Consider the following 23884-nt stretch of genomic DNA (forward strand, 5'->3'; position numbering starts at 1 on the left):
CTGCGCCTAAATTGTGAGAGGTGGTGTGGGTAGAGACCTCTGTGTGTAATTAATGATGCAGCAGCGGGCCTCCTTTTAGGCAGCATGTCTGCCTCCACTCCCAAGATGTGGGGGCCCCACAGCTGCCGCTATTTGCTCCAGTCCCAGGCACTGGGCTCATGGATAGAGGTTAATTAATAACGTCCCAACAGCAAGAAGACGCAGAGAGGTAAGTAAACTACTGCAGGGGTTAGATAGAGCCGGGGATGGTGGGGTGACTAGAGTATGGGGGTGGGATGTTGGGTAGAGAATAATTTAAAAACGAAGGTGGGGTGAAAGAAGGAAGGAGGGGGTCCTGCCTGTTACATTTGTACTGGGCCCCGCAATTGCTAATGGCAGTCATGTGTATGTGTATATATATATATCTATATCCTAGTCACACGACAATCTTACTTCAGCACCTACGTCTGTCATATAGTCTATTTTTTTCATTACTGCTTTGTTACATAATTTGGGTGAATACAGACCTTACGCCCAGTACAAAATGCTCAGTTCTCTACTAATTTACTAACTGCAGTTATTTGGGCTGAATTAATTAATTAATTAAAATTGTGTTTTAAACATCAGATAATTAACTCACTGCAGGTAACTGCCATAAAAAAAAAACCGGGGAAATTTGGGAGCATTTTGTACCGTAAGGAAGGACAGAAATCTCCTGCAGAGTAGAAGGGGAGTAGGTGGAGTGTGGGAATCATTTATTATTGTAATGAAGCAGTTAATGTACTGCAGTAAACTAATTGATGTCCCACATTTTGATATACAGAGGAATTTTTATAAAATCTTTGTGCAAACAATATCAAGTTAAATTTAAGCTTCTAAATTTAGCAGGGTGAATTGGACATATTCATTTTCTGTTCCTTGGTGCTAAATGGGTGGGGCTTTACAGAAAGGAGGAAGGACCTCTGTGCAATAATTATAGAAAGGTAAGTAGCAATTATGGCAAATAAGGATCAGTTATAAGAAACATGTAACCATTCTTCTGTGTACACATTGATATCCACATGTGCGGACAACCACACACCTACTGCAAAAGTCTGAGGACAGAGTTCAAATGTCATCTTCACAAAATAGAGGCATCAATTAGGGGGCTGAAGCATTATTCATTGGAATGTAGATTATAACTGCCCTAGGAACTATTGTTTTCACCTATGCACAGTGCAAAATAGCTACATTGTTTGTCAGTAGCCAGATACACATTAAAGTGGACTGGTGACTTTTTAGTTTTCCTATGCTCCCCTCCCCCAAGCTGTGTCACCTTTTCATATATTGCCACATTTTCTTTTGTTAAATCTGTTTATTTTTGACAACAGATGAAACAAGATACATTTATCCATTACGTTTACAACTTCACAGTACACAGGAATTAAGCATACAAAATTATCCCTAGGTATCTAAAGTTGGTATATAATCTGGGCCAGAAAAGTTAAATGCACTAATGGGATACAGAAGATTGGAATCTACAAGATAGCGTCTATTTCTAACTCTACCCCGAGGTCTGGCCTGGGGGTGACACCATGTTGGGTTTTTATATAGAGGGGAGAGTGCTGAAAAGGATAGGGGGAGCAGAGTGAAGAGGGGTTAAAATTGAGTCCACTCAGTATAATATGATGATCTGCACCAGTACCACCCCAAGAGAAAAGAGAAATACTGTGATAGAAGAAAGAGAAGACGACGAAAGTTTGGGGATGAAGAAAAAGCTCATCTGCTACCAGGTAAAGGAGTGTGATGGAACATGTACCAAGAGTCCCATGTCTTATGGAAGTTGGAAATTTTATCTTTTAATAGACTTGTGATACATTCCATCCCCCCTATGTACCACACTCTAGTAACGACCGCCTGGAGACGAGATGAGCATGGGGACTTCCAGTCTGCAGCAATCTAATCCAGCTGCTGCACACGTTTGTCTATATGTCTGTCAATAGTTTTTATCTGAGAGCAAAGCAGCATAACTAAAAGGTCAAGGATCACTTCAGTATCCAAAATCTGGGTAAGAAGCGCAGATATCGGTCGCCACAGACTGCCACGTCTTCTTATGCTTTGCCACAAGCAGAACAGCATAAATTTTGTTTTATTTTTTTAAAACTTAGATTGTAAAAGCTAAAAGTGGTTTGGTTTAAAACTATGGGTCTAATTTGGGTAACATTTTGTGCAAAAAGTTGCACATTTTTATTGTTGAAGATGTATTTTTTTTTTTTTTTTTTTGCTGTTGATTCTTAAGGACACTTAGGACCTGATTTACAGTTGAAGGGAACTTATTTGCACAAAGTAAACATGTGACTGGTAAATGTTGTTGCACTGTTCATTTACATTTCTTGCATATTGTGAGTTAAAGGTATCTTATACCTGTGTCCCTTTCCACTTGAAGACACCATTCACTTGTAAATTGAATCCAGTAAGTGGATTCAGGCTCCAGTCAACCAAGCACATTAGAGATAACCCCATAGAGTACATTTACTAAACTTCGGGTTTGAAAAAGTGGACATGTTGCCTATAGCAACTGCTCATTCAGATTCTAGCTTTCATTTATTTAATGCATTCTACAAAATGCCTATAGCAACAAATCAGGTTCTAGCTGTCATTTTGTAGAATGCATTAAAAAAATTAAAGCTAGAATCTGATTGGTTGCTATAGACAACATCTCCACTTTTTCAAACCCGCAGTTTAGTAAATATACCTCCTAGTGTTGTGTGTACATTTTATATGCCCCTTTAGGAGGCTCAATTTGATGAATCCATTAAGTCTGGTGCTTAAGATATGTGCAACTCAAAAACGACTTGGAAACAAAAGTTTGCAGATATATTTTTGCGCATATGCAAAAGTCGCTTTTCAAGGTGGCAAAACAAATTTTTCCCTTTGGTTTCATGTGATTGTATGTGATTTGTTTGTGGCATGATCCACTTAATGTACAGTACTGTACATAGTCTAAATCTGACCCTTAATGCGTACCTTCTACCTAATCAGAGTGAAGGCAGCCATTTTGTAAGCTGAACCAACGTTCACTAGTTCTGAATGAAATGATGGCCATTTTTAGGACTGAACCAATCTTAAGCATGTCTCCAATGGGAGCAGGCAATGGGTACTTGTTAATATCACTAATATTTTCTTTTATTGCAATTGTATTTCATACCCTGACAAGCTTTTGAAAGTAAAGTAATATAAAACTCATTACAGACCCCAAATCCATATATATATATATATATATATATATATATATATATATATATATAAATATATATAAAGATATATTACCATTTATTTATATAGCACCACTAATTCTGCAGCACTGTACAGCGCCGGTGCTAGGGTCCTTGGCGCCCTAGGCACAGTGTGAAAATCGCCGCCCCCCCCCCTTTAAAAATCGCCGCTGCGCTTCCTTCCCCTCCCCACGTCTTTCTTTAACTTACCTGCATGAAGCTGCTCCTCTCTGCTCTGTCTTCTCCCCTCCACTCACAGACACTGTCGGGCCGTGATGATGACATCATCACGGCCTGTCACTGTCAGTGAGCGGAGGGGAGAAGACAGAGCAGAGAGGAGCAGCTTCATGCAGGTAAGATTCATAGCCCCTTCCCCCCTCTCCTCCCTGTGGATTTCCATTTTTTTTTAATTTCGAGGCGCCCTGCAGAGCCCGGCGCCCTAGGCAATTGCCTAACCATGCCTAATGGGAGCGCCGGGCCTGTGTACAGAGAACTCACTCACATCAATCCCTGCCCCATTGGGGCTTACAGTCTAAATTCCATAACACACACACACACAACTGAGACACAGACAGAACAGAGACACAGACTAGGGTCAATTTGTTAGCGGCCAATTAACCTACCAGTATGTTGGGGTTTCTATGTGTGTGTGTGTGTGTGTGTGTGTGTATATATGTATGTATGTATGTATATATATATATATATATATATATATATATATATTTATTTATTTATTTTGCACAAGCACAGGTTGGATATTGTTTAATTGGAATCAAAGAGACAATGCTTAGATGGTAGAAAAAAATAAAAAAATTCTCATGTTAAAAAAAAAAAAGGAGGAGGGGTTATGTACAAAAACTGTGAGATCAATGATGCATTTAGCACGGTGCACAAACGTTGGGGACATGTTGGGGTGGGATTATCTGATAAAATACTTTGAAGACCTCTTTCTTCAGAAAATCAAGCAACAGAAATATTAGGAAGTTATCCCGAATACCATGATGGCATCTCTGAACCATAGGAACCAAACCTGCTTCTCAGACATCCAAAACAGCAGCAAGACTTCATTGTTATCAGCATAATGTATGATTACATAGTCATAGCACAAAAAAGTGACTGGGTAAGGCTGGGTATACACTACAGGGGCTTTTTTTTTTTCTGTTCAGCCAGATATTGCATTAGGGTGCACACTGAAACGATGAACGATTAACCTTCCAAATCGTAATGTTTCAGCAATGGAACAATGTCCTTCCAATTCTGCAGCCTGCATGCACTCATGACCGGCAGTGTCCATAGATCTCTCTGGCTTGTGCAGAGTCAGGATCTTTTCATTAGCTGGTAATGACAGCTGAAGAGCACAGATCTGAGGGTAAATCTTTTAAACCATGTATAGTGTGTACACATGAATCAGCTGCTGATCGGGACTCAACATCATTGTTTCCTTCTTCCCTAATTTTAACTTTTTTCCCCAGCAGATGGCATTTTACAATCTGCCCATCCTGTTCATGATTGCTCTGTGCCCTGTCAATACTTACAGGCTAATTTCAGTACTCACCCTATGAATAATTAGAAATACTCCCAATCTTAGTTTGACCTTTGACTCTGTGTACTGTGAAGCTGGTTCTCAAATCTACAAACTCTCCTTTATAAATTACTTGTTCGCTTTCACAATTTCTCACTTCCACATTATATCACATTCATAGAGTTAAGACTGTTGGATCTAATTGTAAATGTCTCCTGTGTAATGAACTAAATCTTACTTGACCCATTTCGCAGTGGTGTAACGGGAAGGGGGCTGCTCATGTGATTGATGCAATAACCCCTATAGTCACTGGATTCTATGTGGCTGCAGCTGCCTTTGGTTCGCCCATTGGTGGTTACGTTTTATTTAGTACACACCTGTGGCTCCTCTTAGCCACAAGAGGTATAATTTTAGTAGGACGGCTTATCGTGGCTGCACCTGCCGGAAAGAATAATATTCTTCTGTACGTAGCCCTGGGCAAAGTGATGTGAAAGTCATGAGGATTCTCTGCTGATGTATGCCTGCCCGTGGTGTAAGGAGGGGTGGATCTGTGGCTGTATCTTACAACATAGAAGGAATGTTGGTGTCACACTCACTGCCACATGGCTCTCTGCCCTGCTTTGTCCAAATGACTCTGTCCTGTCTGTGTTCCATGGCGTATCTGCTGATCCTATCTATGCAGTTGCCTGTTGACTGTCTGTTTGTCCTAAGTGCCTGTCTGACCAATCTAAGGCCAAGATTTAATCTGTAATTTCTAACGACATACATTGTGTGAGAACACAAACTGCAGATTGCAGGCGGTCACATGCGATCCGTGCCGGCATGAACCACCCCCTCAAAATCCTCAACCGGCAGCAGTGGCTCGTTTCCACTAAAATGGGAAGACCCATGAGCGAGGAGTCATTGTGTTAGCCAGCTCTGGAGAGACATTGACAAGGGAGTGCTGCAACAAAACAACACTGAAGTGTCAGATGTCCGATATCCTGAAATATAATGGAGGGATCTGTCCCATTACAATGTGTTCCATATTTATTTGTATAGAGCACAGACAAGTCAAGAGTGGGTTAAGGACACATTAACCATGTTTTTTATTTGTTTTTTAAGCTTTCTTGTAACATTTATCTACATGAGGTGTAAAACAAAAATGTATATAAATATTTGGACAGAAAGACATCCGGTACATTGTTTAATAGATCCTGCACAGACAGCAGTTAAACTGGCATTTTTAAATTGGTGTACCATGATATATAAAAAATCCATAATATAAACAGTAAGTATACCATTCTACTGAATGAAAACCCTTAACCTGCTAGCGAGCCCCCTCCCCTGCCTTTTATCCACATACTAATTAACATGGGAGGCAGACTACTTATGTACAGATGTCTACGACTTGGCTAAATGAGGAAGAGAAACACATAAAAGGGTGTAGTTTAGAGGCAAGGTAAATAGTACCTGAAACTGCTGAATAACATGATAGTTCATTAAAAATATAGTATGATCAAACAACACTTGCCGCAGAAAAAAAGGTTTACAATTAACCTCCAATTTCTTAAGCTCCTTCTTCCAGCCTGTCCTGTAATTCTTAAGATTTTGGGAAAAAGTACCTACCCTATTAAACTTACCAAAAGGACAAATAAATTAACATCTATAAATATTAAACTTTTGTTGGGACTCTGAGGATTACCAGGATGTTCATCTCCAGCGGCATAATCGGGTTTGACCATGTTTATATTATGTAGGTTCATATAGGAGAAAAAAGGGTTTAAAAACTAGACCATTGAATATATTTGATAGATAAGCCTGTAAACATGGGGATGATTTGGGAAGTAGGTACAACATTTGCAGCCGATTAATCCATGCTGCACATCAAAGGGTGCAACTGCAATTTTAAATTTTAATGTGCAAACTCACATAAGGGTCAGCTTTCTTTTCACACTGCATTATAAAGTAGTATAATAATAGTAGTCAATCAGGTTTGTACTTTACATTTCCCCCTTGCAGCACAAATTAGTTTTCCCTGGTGCAAATTTTGCATCAAGTAGTTGGATTTGCTTCTAACTCTAAATCAATCCCTGATTGTATCGTTGACAATAAAGTGGTCAACTTGTCTATGCAGGTAACTTTTCAATGCAAGTATATTAAAGTAATAAATAAAAAAAACAACTTATTTTACACCCCACATATTACTCGGGGATATTCAGATACTATTTTTCAGACTATCACGCCTGATGCTGGATAATAAAGAGCACTCCACTATATAAGTACATCAATGAAAGAAATACTGGTCACAGATTCCATTCAAGTCCATTTCTGGTCGTACTTTTATCACTATGGAGTACACAGGTCACACCATACTCGCCCACTCTTCCAGAATATCCGGGAGACTCCTGAAATTCGGGTAGGACTCCCGGGAGGGCAGGCCATTCTCCCACATCTTGCCCACAAAGTGAAATGGGGAGGATGGAAGCCTCCATGACATGATTCGCGATGAATCTTATCATTGCGTGTCGGAGCCAAAATTAAATGATTTGGTGCGCCCTGTCCCCTTCCGTCCTCACACTTCACCTCCCTTGCGGGATCTCCCAGAGAGGAGCTAGGAAACATTGGTTCAAGGCTAGTGGTTGATGTGGAAATATAGAAGTGGCGGCATGAAAAATGCAATGAGAATTTAAGTGAATAGAATTTAATAGTTATCACCACCTCTCCTTCTGCCTTCATTGTATATGTCTTACCACTGTATACACCCGCGCTTCGACCACTATTCCAGGCCACAGCAACCCTTGTCATAGGAGTGACCAAGGTCCACCGATGTCTGCACCATATGAATGCTGCACACCTTGTTTATCTTATGCTTAAAAAAATAAATAAAAACAATTTGGTATGCCTGATATGTTGATTTTAATGTACCGTATCTCGGTATCTTGTATATTCAATATGCTGCATACAAGTTTAGGGAAATGATTAATAGTTACTGGAGCAACAACAAGTAGAGAAAGAGGGAAGTCTACGGGTAAGTTGTATGTATGTGTATGAAGCAGGAATGTCAAAAGTACAGTACCTATAGGATAACGAAAATATAGCCGTGCTGATAGGTGCCAGAGGGTGATGAAATTAGATGGTCCGCCCCCCATATGTCCAGCACTCATGATTTCAATTCTGTTAGTTATTTCTGCAGTGAACTGCCGAATACTTATTTTTCAACAACCCAAAATGTTAATTTCAAATATTTTTTTTTTCTACTCCTAAAAATAAATGATTCCAAATGTGCATTATTCAGCATGATTCGTGCAGCCTGATGCTGAAGCTACACGTGATGTGATTAAATATACAGGGAAAATAATTAAAGCAAAGAAAAACTGGATTATGATGAAGTTATGTCAGAGTTCCTTAAATGTGACTACAGACCTTTCAGAGTACTCTATTATGTTCTTATTTTCAGAAATGTCACCCAATGTTTAAACAAATATAAAATATATGCTGTATACATAGTTAATATACTGAAATAGGTCTGTGCTTTTAAAATAGTAGGCTTACAGTAATGTGCTAGTTTATGATACGCATTCTAAAAATTGTCATATTATCCAACTTGCTTGTCATGAAATGTGCTGTGCAAGCAATGAGATAGGAGGACAGAGCACAATGTCTAGCGCTATGCTTGATGATACCAGAGACAGCCTAGCCGCTATTGTAATGCACTGAGGAAGAAGGAACAGTATGGTGTGGAGAGGGAAAGCCCTGAGCTGCTGGGGATCAGCCAAAAACAACAACAAAAAAATCTGCTACAGCAACTGATCGACTGTGACAGGCACTGAACAGGGATCCCATTCATTAAAAAAAAAGCTGCTCATTGAGCAAAATTATTGGTTTTATCAAGAGCTTTTTATTTGGATAGTTGTACTTGCAAAACATTTTTGAATTGATACTGTTAAAAGCCACAACAAACAGAAATTGTACACAAAATGTTGCTATTGTTATCATTGGAAAACTAGGATATATTTATATATTTTTTTACAAGTACCTATTTTTTGACCAGGAATATATTAAAGTGCATCTGTCTACACACAAGCCATTTACAAACTGCACTGAATACCTTGGTTCTACAGCAGTATGGTCTGCTCAGTGCACATCAAGACCGACGTATACGCTCTGCTTTTTTGTACATTGGCCAACGTGTTCCTAAAAATATACTTCTCTGTCAAAGTGCAAATAGAAGGAGCAATATGTGTCCCATTAAAAGCATAAGATGAAACCTGTTCTCACCAGCTGGAGCAAAAGTCAAGTTTTTTTTGCAGAGTGTTAGTTGCTGTGTGCCCCCAAGTCAGCAACACACCTCTAACATGCTTCTGCTTCTCTGCTAACCCATGTGCCTCAGAAGAAATCTAGGTGCACTTGTGTAAAAGTTGAGGAGCACCGCAAAGATAATTTTGCCCCTCTGAAGTTTTTTTGTTTGAAAAATGAGGCCCACTAGAAGCATTCATTTTATAAACCAGTGTTCAAGAAAATGCAGACTATGAATTCACTAATAACCTCCGTAGTGCAAACTGGTTCGAAAAAGAGTGGTTTTTGTTTCAAATGAAAAATTCTAGAAAATTTTCAAATCTTTGTACTAATTTAAGGAAAAGTTGGGCGATATGTTCGGGCTGCTCTAGCGGCAGGTGTGTTCACAACCATAACCTGTTTTGTGTTTGTAAGCACTATGAGGTATATATATCGCTTGAAATGGTTCATTAATTATATAGGCATTCAGGGTGGAATGTAGCACAATTTTAGGTAGAAAAATATAATTTACATACAAATACAAACATACCCTTTTTAAAACTGGTTTTGCTGACACCAGGGAAGAGGAGGGTAAATCTACACCAGGAGATGCACCTGAAGTCTGTTTCTGGGCTGGCAGGATTGCCACTAAGGGGGGAATTCAATTGGCTGCGTTACTGGTAAAGGTATCGCGGCCTGCGCATCATTACCGTTATTACAGTAATAATGCGCTTAATTACAGTTATTACAGTAGTTTCCCCTCTATAAATGCCAGCATTCTGATAACCACAACTACATAAGAGCATATTCAGGGGAGTGATGGCAAATTGTCGCCCGGGGGGCCAGACTCGACTCAGCAGCCTATTTTAAAAGAAAAAAATGCAAGTGACACGGCCCAAGGTAGTCTATATGGGACCGGTCCGGGGGGCAGTCAACTCCTGGACATATTCCACTCATTATATTCCCAAACCCCAACGTCATTATAATTTCAATATAAATGAGCCCTGCAAGCTGAGAATAATACATGCATCAGATATGGTGTATGTGTAGGTTTACATAATGCAGACTAAACAAAGATTTCTAGACTGTACTGAATAGTTTACACAGATCAAATTAACCGCACATCTAATTTTACAAAACAAGTAATCACAGAGCCAAAAGCTTAATATAAAAAAAGTTGAGGAGTTTTATGAGTCTCGTACTGAAGAACAAATCCCCAAATTACAGAAAGACTGGCACACATGGCTTCTTATTATGTCACTCATACAGGGTTATCAATGTCACTACGAAGCCCGCCAGTCAGCTGCTGCTCCTCCATATCAGTGACGCGGGGCTATGATGTCACTTCCCTGCGCCACACTCTCAGGCTGCAGAGAGCAGGAACTGTCGCCTCAAACTTCCACCTCCTGTGGTAAAAAGCTGAGGCAGCAAGGGTGCAGCCTGTGAGTGGAGATGTTGGGAGCACTGCATTACAAGGATTGGGGTAGGGTGGGGGCAACACCATATCCACCCCGGCCCTGCCAGATACACAGGGAAAACTGGACTACTCAGAGGTAAAACTGTGTACTTTTACTTGTGGTAAAGTAGCAGGGTAAGAAGTACAAGCAGGAGTGTCATATGAACATATAGGATATGGGGTGTAACTACCATAGGTGCAGGGGGTACACCTGCCCACAGCTGAGGGGGCCTGCATTCCCTGTTAAAGCTCAGACAGGGGCCCTCGGTCCCTGTGCCCCCCATCCCTCCCCCTTATCCTGCTGGTGGCCAACAGCTGACAGTGTGTGAAATTAAGTTGACAAAACAGCGGTTCAGGAAGCTCCCTCTACTATGTGGTGAGGCGGGGAGGATAGGAGGTGCTAAATGTTGGCGTGCCTCTCACTGTCCTGAATGTAGAATTACTGAGGATGCTTCAACAGTAATTCTATAACCAGAATAAAAATCAGCAATAAAACTAAAATCTAATAATATGTGCCAACCTAATGAAAATGACTAGTGAAACATACACATAACATGCACTACAACAGTGGGCTGCTTCAGAGTATTCTCCTTAACAATGTAACCTGTGACTTGCATGTCTCACATTGGTTACCATAGTGGATCCTCCACAAACCAGTCAGACACTGGGCTCAGTTGCCTAAGAGCGCATCACACGCCAGGAACATGTTTGGGCTATGTGAGTAGTAAACTTGACAACATCTTCACTTTCAGTCTTCAGCTCGGAATTTTTACAGAAAGCAAACCCAGGAAAGTGGACCTTTACTAAAAGTTAGCTGCGTAACCCTACTGTAGAGCTGTGACATACTACATTCTGCAGTCCTAGGATATGCTACGTTCTGCAGAGCTAGGTTATGCTACGTTCTGCAGAGCTAGGTTATGCTACGTTCTGCAGAGCTAGGTTATGCTACGTTCTGCAGTCCTAAGATATGCTACGTTCTGCAGACCTAGGATATATTACATTCTGCAGACCTAGGATATACTACATTCTGCAGTCTTAGGATATACTACATTCTGCAGTCCTAGGATATACTACATTCTGCAGACCTAGGATATGCTACATTCTGCAGACCTAGGATATACTACATTCTGCAGACCTAGGATATACTACATTCTGCAGACTTGGGATATACTACATTCTGCAGAGCTAGGATATGCTACATTCTGCAGACCTAGGATATACTACATTCTGCAGACCTAGGATATACTACATTCTGCAGACCTAGGATATACTACATTCTGCAGAGCTAGGATATACTACATTCTGCAGTCCTAGGATATATTACTTTCTGCAGACCAATGATATGCTACATTCTGCAGACTTGGCTATGTTACATGCTGCAGACCAAGGATATGTTACATTTTGTAGACTTTATAGTCATCTCTGCAGTCTGACTCACAGTGCAAACCATGTTGTCACCTCGTGAAGTCATCTGTAAAAGAAGGACTTCTGCCAGAAGATTACTCACCAACACTCTGCAATCGACACTGCAGCTTGGCACAAGGTAAAAATATGCGTTTGTAATTATAAAGTAAAATCTTTATGACAATGTGTAGCATGCGCTGTCTTAAAAGTTGTACATACATGGTCCAGTATAAAAATCATTTATTATCAAAGCTATAAATGCAACTTAGTTTCTTGCTGTCAGTCACTGACCATTATACAGTACTTTCTAGTCTTGGCTACAAATTTGATTTTATTTGCTGAAAGAAAACATTCTACAAGGGGAATAATATCCTTTCTAATCATTACAACATTTTTCAGCTTGCCGTATACTTGGTAAACAGACTACATATTACAGGAGCTCACTAATGTCTTAGTGCAGCTCTAACTTCTGTTATGTGTCACATATAGTTCTTACAGTATACTCCATAGACATTTAGCAGAGCCGTAACGACGGCGGTGCGGGCGGTGCGACCGCCCCTGCGCAAGCCCAAGGAGGCGCAGCCGCCCGATACGTGCCTTCATGCCCAGAGGAATCGCCGCTCTAATTCAGCTCTCCTACAAGCAACAATCCATTCCCGGCAATGCAGTGGAACGCATGTGAAAGCAGGAAGTTCGGCATTTGGAACGCATTTGCGTTCCAAATGCCGAACTTCCTGTTGCTGGAACAAGGCAGGTATCGGGCGGCTGCGCCCCTTGGGCTAATCCTTGAAGTGAGATAGTGTCCCCCTCTAGCCCTACAGGGCTGTTACTGGCTGTCCCCAGGTGTTGCTGAGCTGTCACAGGAGCTGTCTGGCCGGTATGAGAAGAATCCTAGCTGCCCCTCACAGCTGTCCAGAGTTATTGTATGAGGGGGTCTCATAACTGCACCCCCAACCCCCGTCCCATTACAAAAGCCAGTGACAGACAGCTCCCAATGGCAGCCACCTGGCCTCCATCACCCCCGCCCAGTTGGAAAGTGGGACTCTAGTAAACCACGTTATTTATAGAAAAACATCTACCAATTATTACCATATATATATATATATATATATATATATATATATATATATATATATATATAATATACAAATTCTTTCAGTAAAGTGCTAGCCACACCCACATTAGGTTGGCCACACCCACTTGTCAAATGCCACTCCCACTTAGATGGGGGGCGCCGGTGCCCAGTCTCGCCCAGGGCACCAAAATGTCTAGTTACGGCACTGACATTTAGTATCGTTTTATATGTGAAGGACAAAAAAATCATATTAAGTTACAAACTATGCTGGCCTGTATGTGTTGGGATAGGTGCACTGAGCAGTTCAGAAGACTTTCTCTACGGAGGTTGAACGATGTTGTGATAACACCAACACAGGACTCCTCTTTATTCACCAACATATTACGCAGCACTGCAGAGTGAGGGGATCGTGACATGACACAAACAACTTCCATACACTCAGCCTCGGACTGGCCTGCCGGACAGCCGGACTATCCACCGGTAGGCCCGGCGGGGTTGAAGCTCCGCCCCCTCCGCTGTTAGGGCGGAGTTTACGGGGAACACTGGAGTTCAGATGTCGGCGGACAGCAGCACCGCAGCGAACAAGCCCACTACACGTCATCACTATCGACGAGGATCTCTAGTCAAGCGCCTAGCAACACTAGCGTGCATTCCAGCTGACACGCAGGCTAACACAGATCCAGATCTATTTCCGGGACTGCCGCGCGACTGAACAACAGCAAGTATTACTTAACAAATTAATGAGAAAATTCAGCACATAGTTGATAGACAATATGACTGGTAATATATTAGGATATGCACGTGGTATAGAAATGTTATAGCTCTTCTGCGGAAAAAGTAGTTGTTTTAAAATCTTACCCTGCTCTTTCCCTGCTGCAACTAATGGAGTCCTCCTCACGATGCGTCGAAATTGATTTGCTGGAAGTGTTTTAAAAGAATGATAATCCAAATAGTTCCAAACAGTGTGCAGCTACGATGTCATTTACATCTATACTATTGAACCTTTTTGAACCTAACGGGCATCCGTCCACACAGGAAGCGCTAGGAGGATCTGTGCGTTCCACTTGCGTTCCACTGCGGGCGGAGAAAGCCGACATCGTAGCTGCACACTGTTTGGAACTATTTTGATTATCACTCTTCAAAAACCCTTCCAGCAAATCAATTTCACAGCATCGTGAGGAGGACTCCATTAGTTGCAGCAGGGAAAGAGCAGGGTAAGATTTTAAAACAACTACTTTTTCTGCAGAAGAGCTATAACATTTCTATAGACGTGCATATCCTAATATATTACCAGTCATATTGTCTATCAACTATGCGCTGAATTTTCTCATTAATTTGTATACAGTTCATCATTTTTTCAGCAGCAGGTTATTTGTGCATGAGAAGAGCCGAGATATATATATATATATATATATATATATATATATATATATATTTTACCAGGTGTCCTTGTTCTTTACGTTGTAAGATGCCCTCCACGGGCTGACCACACCCCCTTGACTGGCCACACCCACTCTTACAGTTGGCCACACCCCAATGTAGTGGGCCCCTATCACTGCATTCCCCCGGTGGGCCCTTTATGCCCCAGTCCGACACTGCATACACTGACATGAAACAGAAGATAATGCCATCATGAAAGGTGGGGGATATATTTACAAGGAGCGGTCACAGGTAATAAGGTTAGTTTCCACTAGTATATGAGCTGGGATCTCGGGAGCAGATTTATGTGGTTATAGACCAGTATAGTCCTGTGCACTGGTTGTGTTCCTGACTGTGGGGAATATTTAACAAATAGTGATGGTGCACTATCATGCACTTAACGTACAATCCATGGCCCTCTGTGTGTCCCGCATATTTATGAAAGGTGCATCGCAGCAGATATTGTGGATATCTGCTGCTTTGCATTCTGCTTCGTTTTTGGGAGCAGTCACCATTCAATAGTATGGTGACTGCTCCCTTCTGCAATTTAAGAAGTTCCGAAAAAGGTTTTTTTCGGTAACTTGTTGTGCTAATGTACGCCAGCCGAAGCTGGCGCACATGATCATAATTGAAAAATTTCAGTGCTGTCAGCTCTGCTCCGAAGAGCAGAGCTGGACAGCGCATGTGTAGAGGGATCACATGATCCCTCCCTGTCACTCACCACTCTCTCTGCAACTATAGTTGCAGAGTGAGAGCAGAGGTGTTTGTGCGCATGCCCAGGTTTTTGAACTGCACATTCACAATTGCAGTATGAAGAGGAACGAAGAAGACAAGGAGGAGATCCGGAGACAGCGCATTACGAAGAGGCAGGGTAAGTATTTTTTGTTATCACAGAAACAGCAGTTTATCGGAACTGTGTTGCATTCTTCATAAATTTGAGAAATAGTTCAATGCGATAAGGATTGAAAACTACTTTTTCACTTTTTGAGAACTTTGATAAATGTGCCCCTATGTGTGCAAAGTCTCTAAGAAGGAGAAAGAAGAAACAAAGGAACTGGGGTAGCTAATAGCATGTGGTGATTGGTGCAGGAATGTGCCGTGAAAACTGTTGTATGAGCCTCCATATTGGTATCGGTGTGTCTGAGTGTCACTGTTGCTGAGGACGTGACAATACTTTACTATACAGTATCTGGAGTGGGATGGCCTTTTCTTCAAATGTTTGTAATTGCTAAAATAAAAGTGGGTTCCATGAGTTATAGGAGCATATCTGACACACATATATTTATATGTGGGCAGCACTGTGGGTAAGTGTTTAGCAATTCTGCCTCACAGCACTGAGGTCATGAGTTCAATTCCTGACCATGGCCTTATCTGTGTGGAGTTTGTCTCTTCTCCCCGTGTTTGCGTGGGTTTCCTCCGGCTGCTCCGGTTTCCTCCCACACTCCAAAAACATACTGGTAGGTTAATTGGCTGCTATCAAAATTGACCCTAGTCTCTGTCCGTCTGTGTATGTTAGGGAATTTATACTGTAAGCTCCAATGGGACAGGGACTGATGTGAATGAGTTCTCTGTGCAGTGCTACGGAATCAGTGGCACTATATAAATAAATGAGGATGATGAGATATAGATATATATATATATATATTATTACTAGAATAGAACAACAGAGCTCATTATGAGTAGACTGCAGATTGACATCAGTACCATGTCTCTCTTGACCACAGCACAATACATATGTTTTAGATATCCGTTACGATTTCATAGATTTTAGATATTTTGCAAATGACATTGAAAAAAAAAAGATAGTAATCCATCATCCTTGCCCTAATAAAAGCAGCTTTCTTGATAGTGTTCTGACTTTTCACAAGTTGGGTAACAGTGAGCAGACTGTTCACAAATGATTGAGGCTTGTATGCATCCAGTGCACGTTTCACCAGCATACAGGAAACCTGTTGTCTGTGTACAATGAGCCAATGCTAGCTGGGTTGGTGCCTTCTAATGGGAATTGCCTTTAGGCTACTGAATAGACTTGATAAAATGTGCCCGCTGACCTGAAAGCAATATACTATGACTTGTCCTTAAGTTCAGTTGTGCTGCACAAGACCAAGTCAACCTACCGAGGTGGGAATCAATGACAGCACAGCAGCCTAAATATATGTGGGAAAATGTCCTAACAAACAAGTTGTTACTTCCCACTCTTCAAAAATGCCTTTTCAGTGTTGGGAAAAAAATAAGCCTCTATTACCCTTAAACATAGTACTGCTTACATGTTGCACTGAATGTATCAGGGGAGATACTCTCATAATGTATGTCATGTCATACAAATATTACTGTATCGCCACTTTAAGGAAACATTAGGTTGAGTATTAGAAGTTGAAGTGCGGGGATAAAAAGATGCTGTTAACCATTTGTCTGTGTTCTGGAGACATAACAAGGAAACACAGAAAGGAAACAAATGGAAAACTGCTGCACAGTGGTAGTGTCATAAACACAGACAAGATCACCAAATGCAATCACTGTGAGGAGCACCGCTAAACCGTTATATAAACAGGGTAATGCCAGGGTCAGCATGAGGGGGAGGGGAAAAGGTAATTTTTAAGTAAATTTTAGGCTTGATGCTTGAAATACAGAACATGCTCTTACCCAGAAACCTCAGATCATAAGAATTTTAGAATGAACATCCCATAACAATATACATTTCTATAGAAAAGAGAAGCCAGAGGACCAAGGACTGTAAATACATTTTTAGGGTTATTTGCACAAGCCCTGTAAGCCATATGTCACACAATTACCATCCCAATGGACAGAAAAAGGATTTGAATGTAACAATGGACGACCAAAAAAAAAAATCAGCCCAAAATGCACCATATAGCAATTTTGTTTTTTCAAATAAGCCTTTAGCATGTAGCATATGAGCTGCATATACTGTACAAACAATGGAGTTATTAGCACTATGCAATGTACATAAAAGTGCTGTAGCCCACAGCAAACAATAAGAGGTTTGTTTTCATTTTCTAAATTGCAGTAGAAAAATTACAGCTATATTCTGATTGGTTACAGTACATTTGGGCTGCAATATTCAAAAGTTACCATTTTAAAAAACAAAACTAATTCTGCCGCACTGTACAAAGATCTCACTCACATCTGTCCATGCCCCATTGGAGCTTACAGTCTAAATTCCCTAACATACACACACACACACACACACACACACAGACTAGGGTCAATTTTGATAGCAGCCAATTAAACTACCAGTATGTTTTTGGAGTGTGGGAGGAAACCGGAGCACCCGGAGGAAACCCACGCAGACACGGGGAGAATATACAAACTCCTCACAGATAAGGCCATGGTCGGGAATCGAACTCATGACCCCAGTGCTGTGAGACAGAAGTGCTAACCACTAAGCCACCGTGGTACCTTTTGGTGACTTTATATTAAGTAACATTAATACAGCTGCACAGTCCTACATGGCATGATGCAGGTCCTATCGATCCTCATTTGGAACAATTTGGCTTTCAGTAAAACTATTTCTAAATGTTTGTTTTAAAAACAATATACAATATATTATGTTGAAGTCTTCTCACTGTATAGAAAGAGGTGTACAGAAAAATAAGGTTGTAAGTGCAGAACAACATAAATATTTATGCATTACTAACTTATTGAAAAATACAGCCAAAATCAACCACAGTAAGTAAATAATAAATATAGTATATCCTATTTAAAATCTATTTTCTTATGCCAATCTTCCTATTATGTGTTTTTAGAAATGAACATAATATAAATATAAACTATATCTATACAAACAAGTTATCTTGTGGCATTATGTTAGCCACTAATATATGAAAGTAAGCATGAAACTCTAAATACAACAGTGAAACCTTTCAATGGAATATTATTCAACACAGGCCAAATTCCAGAAGCCAGAAAGCTATGGTGCCTGAAATGTACTACTATTATAATTTATGTTGATCTAAAGAAGTCAACTTTTTCTTGACTTATTAAAAGTTTTATCTGAATGGCTCTTATAATGTCTGTTCTACTGTCCACCAATTAGTCATCTTAACTTATTTTATAGTGCTAAATATGTATTTATTTCCATTCCATTAACTTACAAGCACATTGGACAACCAGTGGACCTTGGTTAGAGCATACTTGCCAACCTTTGGTAAGTTAATTCCGGGAGATCCCAGGCAGGGGGGCGTGGTTGGAGCACGGGAGGGGCAGGGCAAGGCAATTTGTGTAATTTTGGCTCCGCCCCCGGGACGAAATGCCTTTTTTCAGGGGGCGGGGCCAAAATCACAAGATTCACAGCGAATCGCGTCATTTTGAGGACCAAGATGCCATATTTGCCTGCTCACCCGGGAGACCTACCCGAATTTCGGGAGTCTCCCGGATATTCCGGGAGAGTTGGCAAGTATGGGTTAGAGTATGAAGTGAGTTCTTTTCTAGGTACTAAATATACACAGTTGTGTACTGCGCATCTATAATTGCATTTGAAAAATTATCTTACACATAAAATTTTAGCCATTTAAGCTCTTATTCCAGCATATACCTTGTGTCTGTGTCACTACCAATAAGAAACACTGACTTGCACATCATTGTGAGCAAAAACAATATCCCTCACACCAAAATAGTCATCTCCAGTAACAGGAAAAAACACCTCCCTGCACTCCTATTACACCACCTGCTTGCGTGTAAATGACTCCAAGGGGTAAATTTATCAAGCTGCATTTGAAAAAATTTAAATAATGCCTATAGCAACCAATCAGTTTCTAGTTGGCATTTATTTCGTACAGTCAATAAAATGTCAGCTAGAATCTGATTGGTTGCTATAGGCAAAATCTCCACGTTTTCAAACCCGCAGCTTGATAAATTTAACCCAATATGTAATTGGCAACATACAGAATCCCAATTTTATCGAACATCTAACGCAATAGATTTCTCATTGACATATGGGAAATTACTGTAGGTATGACGCATTCTGCACACAAAAAAATATACGAAACAAATCAAGTACTCTGATCAATCAAATTAATTTGTGTAACAATAAATCTCAATTGATCATTTCAAATGGCCACACATATTTTAGTTGTTAGGAATATGCATTTGTACAACAGGGACAACAACAATGACATTCTATCAAGGCACTATATACAGTTCAGAAAAACATTATTATCGTATTATCATGTGTATGAGTAATTGCCTTTGTGTCAAAAGGTGGAACAATTATTTATAATACACACATTATATATGTATAAACTCCTGAAAATAATATCTGTATAAACAGTGATTTCTGATGTCATCACTTCAGTCTTTATGAGAAATACTTGTGTAATATAGTGAATAGTGCCCTCCCTAGTGCAAATTATAGATATTACTGTCTTGTTCTAAGTGTCCTTTAATATACAGGTGTCCTCTGTGACTTCTAATATCCACATTATTTATATGGTTAAATTGGGTCTAGGGTAATGCCATAGCACTTTTGCAGCTGTAGAGAAAATAGAGGCACTAACCACCCTCTTCAGCTGATAATTATTCCCCTATCTGGGTCCTTGAGCTGCTGTCAGTCTGCAGTATTATTGACTTAGTTCCTTATGCCGCTATGAACTTTGCTGCTGATAAAGATGCTCAATCCGGTCACGGTTCGACTATTGAACCACCTCAGAGAATCGGTTCAAAAATCTGTCAGAAGTGCTATAATTTTATAAGAGGTTTAACATTTTTTGGAAGGTAAAAAAAAATGAGATCATATTTTAATGAATTTGCTCTTTTTTATTACAAATGGTGAATGTCAAACCCAAAGTGAACAGCAAATTGTGAACACAGCAGTGTTTTAAAAAAACAGATTAAAAAACACTTATTTTAAACATGAATGGCGATCATCAATCTTAAACGGCAAACCTCTAACCCAATCGTCGAGCCTAGCTTGTGAAGGACACACACCTCAAAATTCAAATTGCAGGTTTATATCTATGGGCGACTCTACCAAACATATTTGGGGGTCATTGAATCAATAAAATTCGATCAAGCTGGTTCAGAGATCTCGAGAATCTCTGGCTTCTGGACAGGATAACAAGCGCTATTAATCAGTCATAGTGCAGGCTGATAGTAGTGTTGGGACTCTGCGGGAAGGGTAGATATCAGCAGTAGTAGGTGGAGAAGAGTACACTGTATAAAGGTGACCAGACTGACATCAGCTTTGTTCACTAGTCACCAGAAAGGACTCAACTTTGTAACACACAAATCTAGCTTTATATATCAGTCACCATATTGGGCTCAGCTTTAGTATACTAGAAACCATCACCATGGTCAGGCAGGGCAGTATTGTTTTAGGTCACAGCTCTTTGAAAAACTTCCACTGGCTGTGTAACTCTACACCAGTAATGTTACAACTACATCTTCCTAGAGATGGATATCTCTAGAGGTTCACTAACTGAATGGTGGGATAGTGCATATGGCAACAGCGTAGGGCAGTGGATTCCAAACTTTTTCAGTTCAAGGCACCCTTAGGGTTCCCAAAAAATTTTCAAGGCACCTCTAAGCCAAAATAATTACCAAGTCGTCCCCCGACTTTTTTACCACTGGCCCTGGCCGAGGCACCCCTGTGAGATCTCCAAGGTGCCCCAGAGAGACTAGGCACACAGTTTGGGAACCACTGACGTAGGGTATTTCATACAGTATGTAGAATACATATGTAACCTCCAACAATGATTTTATTGTCTTTTATACTGAATCAGTAGGGGCGGTGGTAAATGTTCTAAGTATAAGTTTTGAATAATTAATGTGTGAGTTATTGTTTTTTTGTTTTATTAGTTAATTCTGTATTGTGCAAAGACAGAATTCTAAAGTTAACACTTTCCATTATGATCCACATTCCAGTGCTCTCAGCACATACAATACTGAGTTCATCATGGCAGCTCTCAGTCAGCAGGCAACGAGATTGTAGAACGGACTATCAGCATTTTATTGTTTTCGACTACTCTCAAAAGACATGAAAAAGCAGCCTTATAGAAGACATTATAATCTACATATGGTACGTTCCAAATTTGGTTTTAGTTCAACTTAATGAGCTTCACATATTTTAATTAAAGTAAAAATTTGTCTGGAACAACAGTTTAGCCATTAGTGTTCATTTCTATCATACTAGTAAGCAGGCATCACACAGTTTTTTGTTTGAAATGTATTTTACACTAATGTTTTCTGTCATGTTCATGTTATAAGCGTTGTATTTCTATGCTTGTTTAACACAATGGAAAATTCTAATAAAAAGTTTTAAAAACATATTAATTTATTTAGCATTTATTTTAAGAGACAAAAATAGATTTTATTGTTATTCTTTTATTTATATTGTGACAACATATCCACCACCTTGAATAATCAAAAAATGTTTGGCACATTGATTTCGGCCTCAATGTACACACTGGGGCTAATTTAGTCACAAGCCATTAAGCTGGCCGGTATGTCCTTATGCCTTTGAGGAAAAGTGTAGCACCTAGAAGAAAACCAATGTATCATACTGGAAGAAAATTCAAACCCTATGCTTATAGCACCCTAATCAGAATTACACCTAAATCAACATCGCTGCAATACCACAATACTAACCAATGTGCTACATTGCCACTAATATTTTATCATTATGGAAGTAGACACCCCATGTAGAAAGTTTTTTGGATATGGGATAATAACTGGTCTAATCATACACAGTGCAAGTCCAATACTGCCAAATACACATGGACAGGAAAACATGCAGTGGGTATACACATAAACATTCTTGCTTATATGCCAGATGTGGTTTAAATGATGGAAGTTGACAATGTGCTAAATTGTTTGAGCAATGAATAAAAAATGCACATTCTACAGAAAAATATCGGAATTCCAAGCCAATAAAAACTGGTTTTATGCCGGATTGTTGAATCTTATGTCTAGCCCACTAATAATAATAATAGTAATTTCCTACTGCATTACCTCTCTGGGACTCCAGAACCATGACCGGAAAACCAGGCTCATATTTCTAATGAGGCTGAAATCCTCAGATTTCTTGTGCTGTACTCTACAGATGATATCAATCTGCACTTGGACTTTGTAACCACCCCTAATGCATATGCTTGTTATAAATATAAAAGGTTCTTGCTCGATGGCTGGAAAAGTGAACTATCTATAGTGAATTACTTCTCAGTGCTATTAATGTTCTGTTTTTGGAACTTATGATGTTCTGCAGGATCCGTGGGAAACTGAGTCGAATAGACCCTAGAAGATTTTACAAATTATAGTTATACACAGACCTGCTGTTAGGGCTGTGTATTGTGGAAGTACAATGGCAAAAAGCAGGCTCTGCGTTGGCGAGAAGCTCAAAGCTGCTTCGTAGCAACAAGGTTGGGAAAAGTTAAATCACTAAATGTGCAATTTGCAAAGGGTCCCCACTTACTGCAGGCATGTATGAAGAATGTAATCAACAGTTTGTTTAACTTTCAAGAGCACAGAGAGAATATTACAAGTAATTATTTATCAGACGTCATTTAAGTTCAGGTAAATATAAGTGTGTGTATGTGTATATATATATATATATATATATATATATATATATATATATATATATATATATATATATATATATATACACATATATACACACACACACACACACATATATACACATATATATACAAGTTAACCCGTGCATGATACTCATGCATTCTAGTCAAATCAAGCTACTTAAGGTGTTAAAAAGGTTTTTGTCATGCATTTGGGTCTAGCCCAGGCCTCTTCAGGGGAAGAGCGTTACTTCCCGACGCAAGCGCCCTTTTTTAACGTGGCTTTGTCCACATGTCACCACTTCATCATTTTTCTCCATCACCTCATCCTTCATCTTCATCGCCACATCCTTCATCAAGCTACTTAAGGTGTTAAAAACTCCCCACTGTCACCAACGGGAACCACCAACCACTCCCAACTGTCACTTCTCATTCAAGAAATATATAGGTCAGTGTATAACTCTGCCCAGCAGGTGGCGCTGCAGCTTGTGTTTTTTTTTCACACACGCCACTAGGCATTTATATAGTAGATATATACACACACATGCATGTATACATACATGCATACATACATACATATACCTATATGCACAGTCACCCAGGTATTCCTACGGTGCGGTCACAACAGAGCAGAGATGCTCTCCCCATCATACTGCCATAGCCTTCCCATCAGCCTCCTGCTCCCCTTCAGCATGCGAGACTCTCCCTTTGTCTCCCTACCAGTATGTGAGTCTCTTCCTCTGTCTCCCGAACCCTCCCCTCTGCGTGTAACAGTGTTTCCCCATTACCCCCCTCTGACCTCTTAACCTGTGACAGCTTCCCCCTTCATCCTAGTATGGCACATATGGGGCTGTGCTTCTGGTCAGAAGAGTTTGCCTCCTACAGTATACAGCTCAGGAGTCTGGATGTGAGTGTGGGAGGGCTCTTAATGTAATGTGGTTAGTGGAGGATTGGGTGCCTTAATATTAATAACAGTGTGACAAAACG

The 23884-nt window shown here is 40.1% G+C and overlaps 1 protein-coding gene across 2 annotated transcripts in view; it reads right to left on the reverse strand.

Annotated features, from left to right (window-relative positions):
- Positions 1 to 23884, reverse strand: part of STOX2 (storkhead box 2) — a 205249-nt gene that overhangs the window by 47339 nt on the left and 134026 nt on the right. The gene's annotated exons all lie outside the window — the stretch shown is intronic.

This window comes from Mixophyes fleayi, chromosome 1 (assembly GCF_038048845.1).
Source record: "Mixophyes fleayi isolate aMixFle1 chromosome 1, aMixFle1.hap1, whole genome shotgun sequence".
Lineage (NCBI taxonomy): Eukaryota > Metazoa > Chordata > Amphibia > Anura > Limnodynastidae > Mixophyes > Mixophyes fleayi.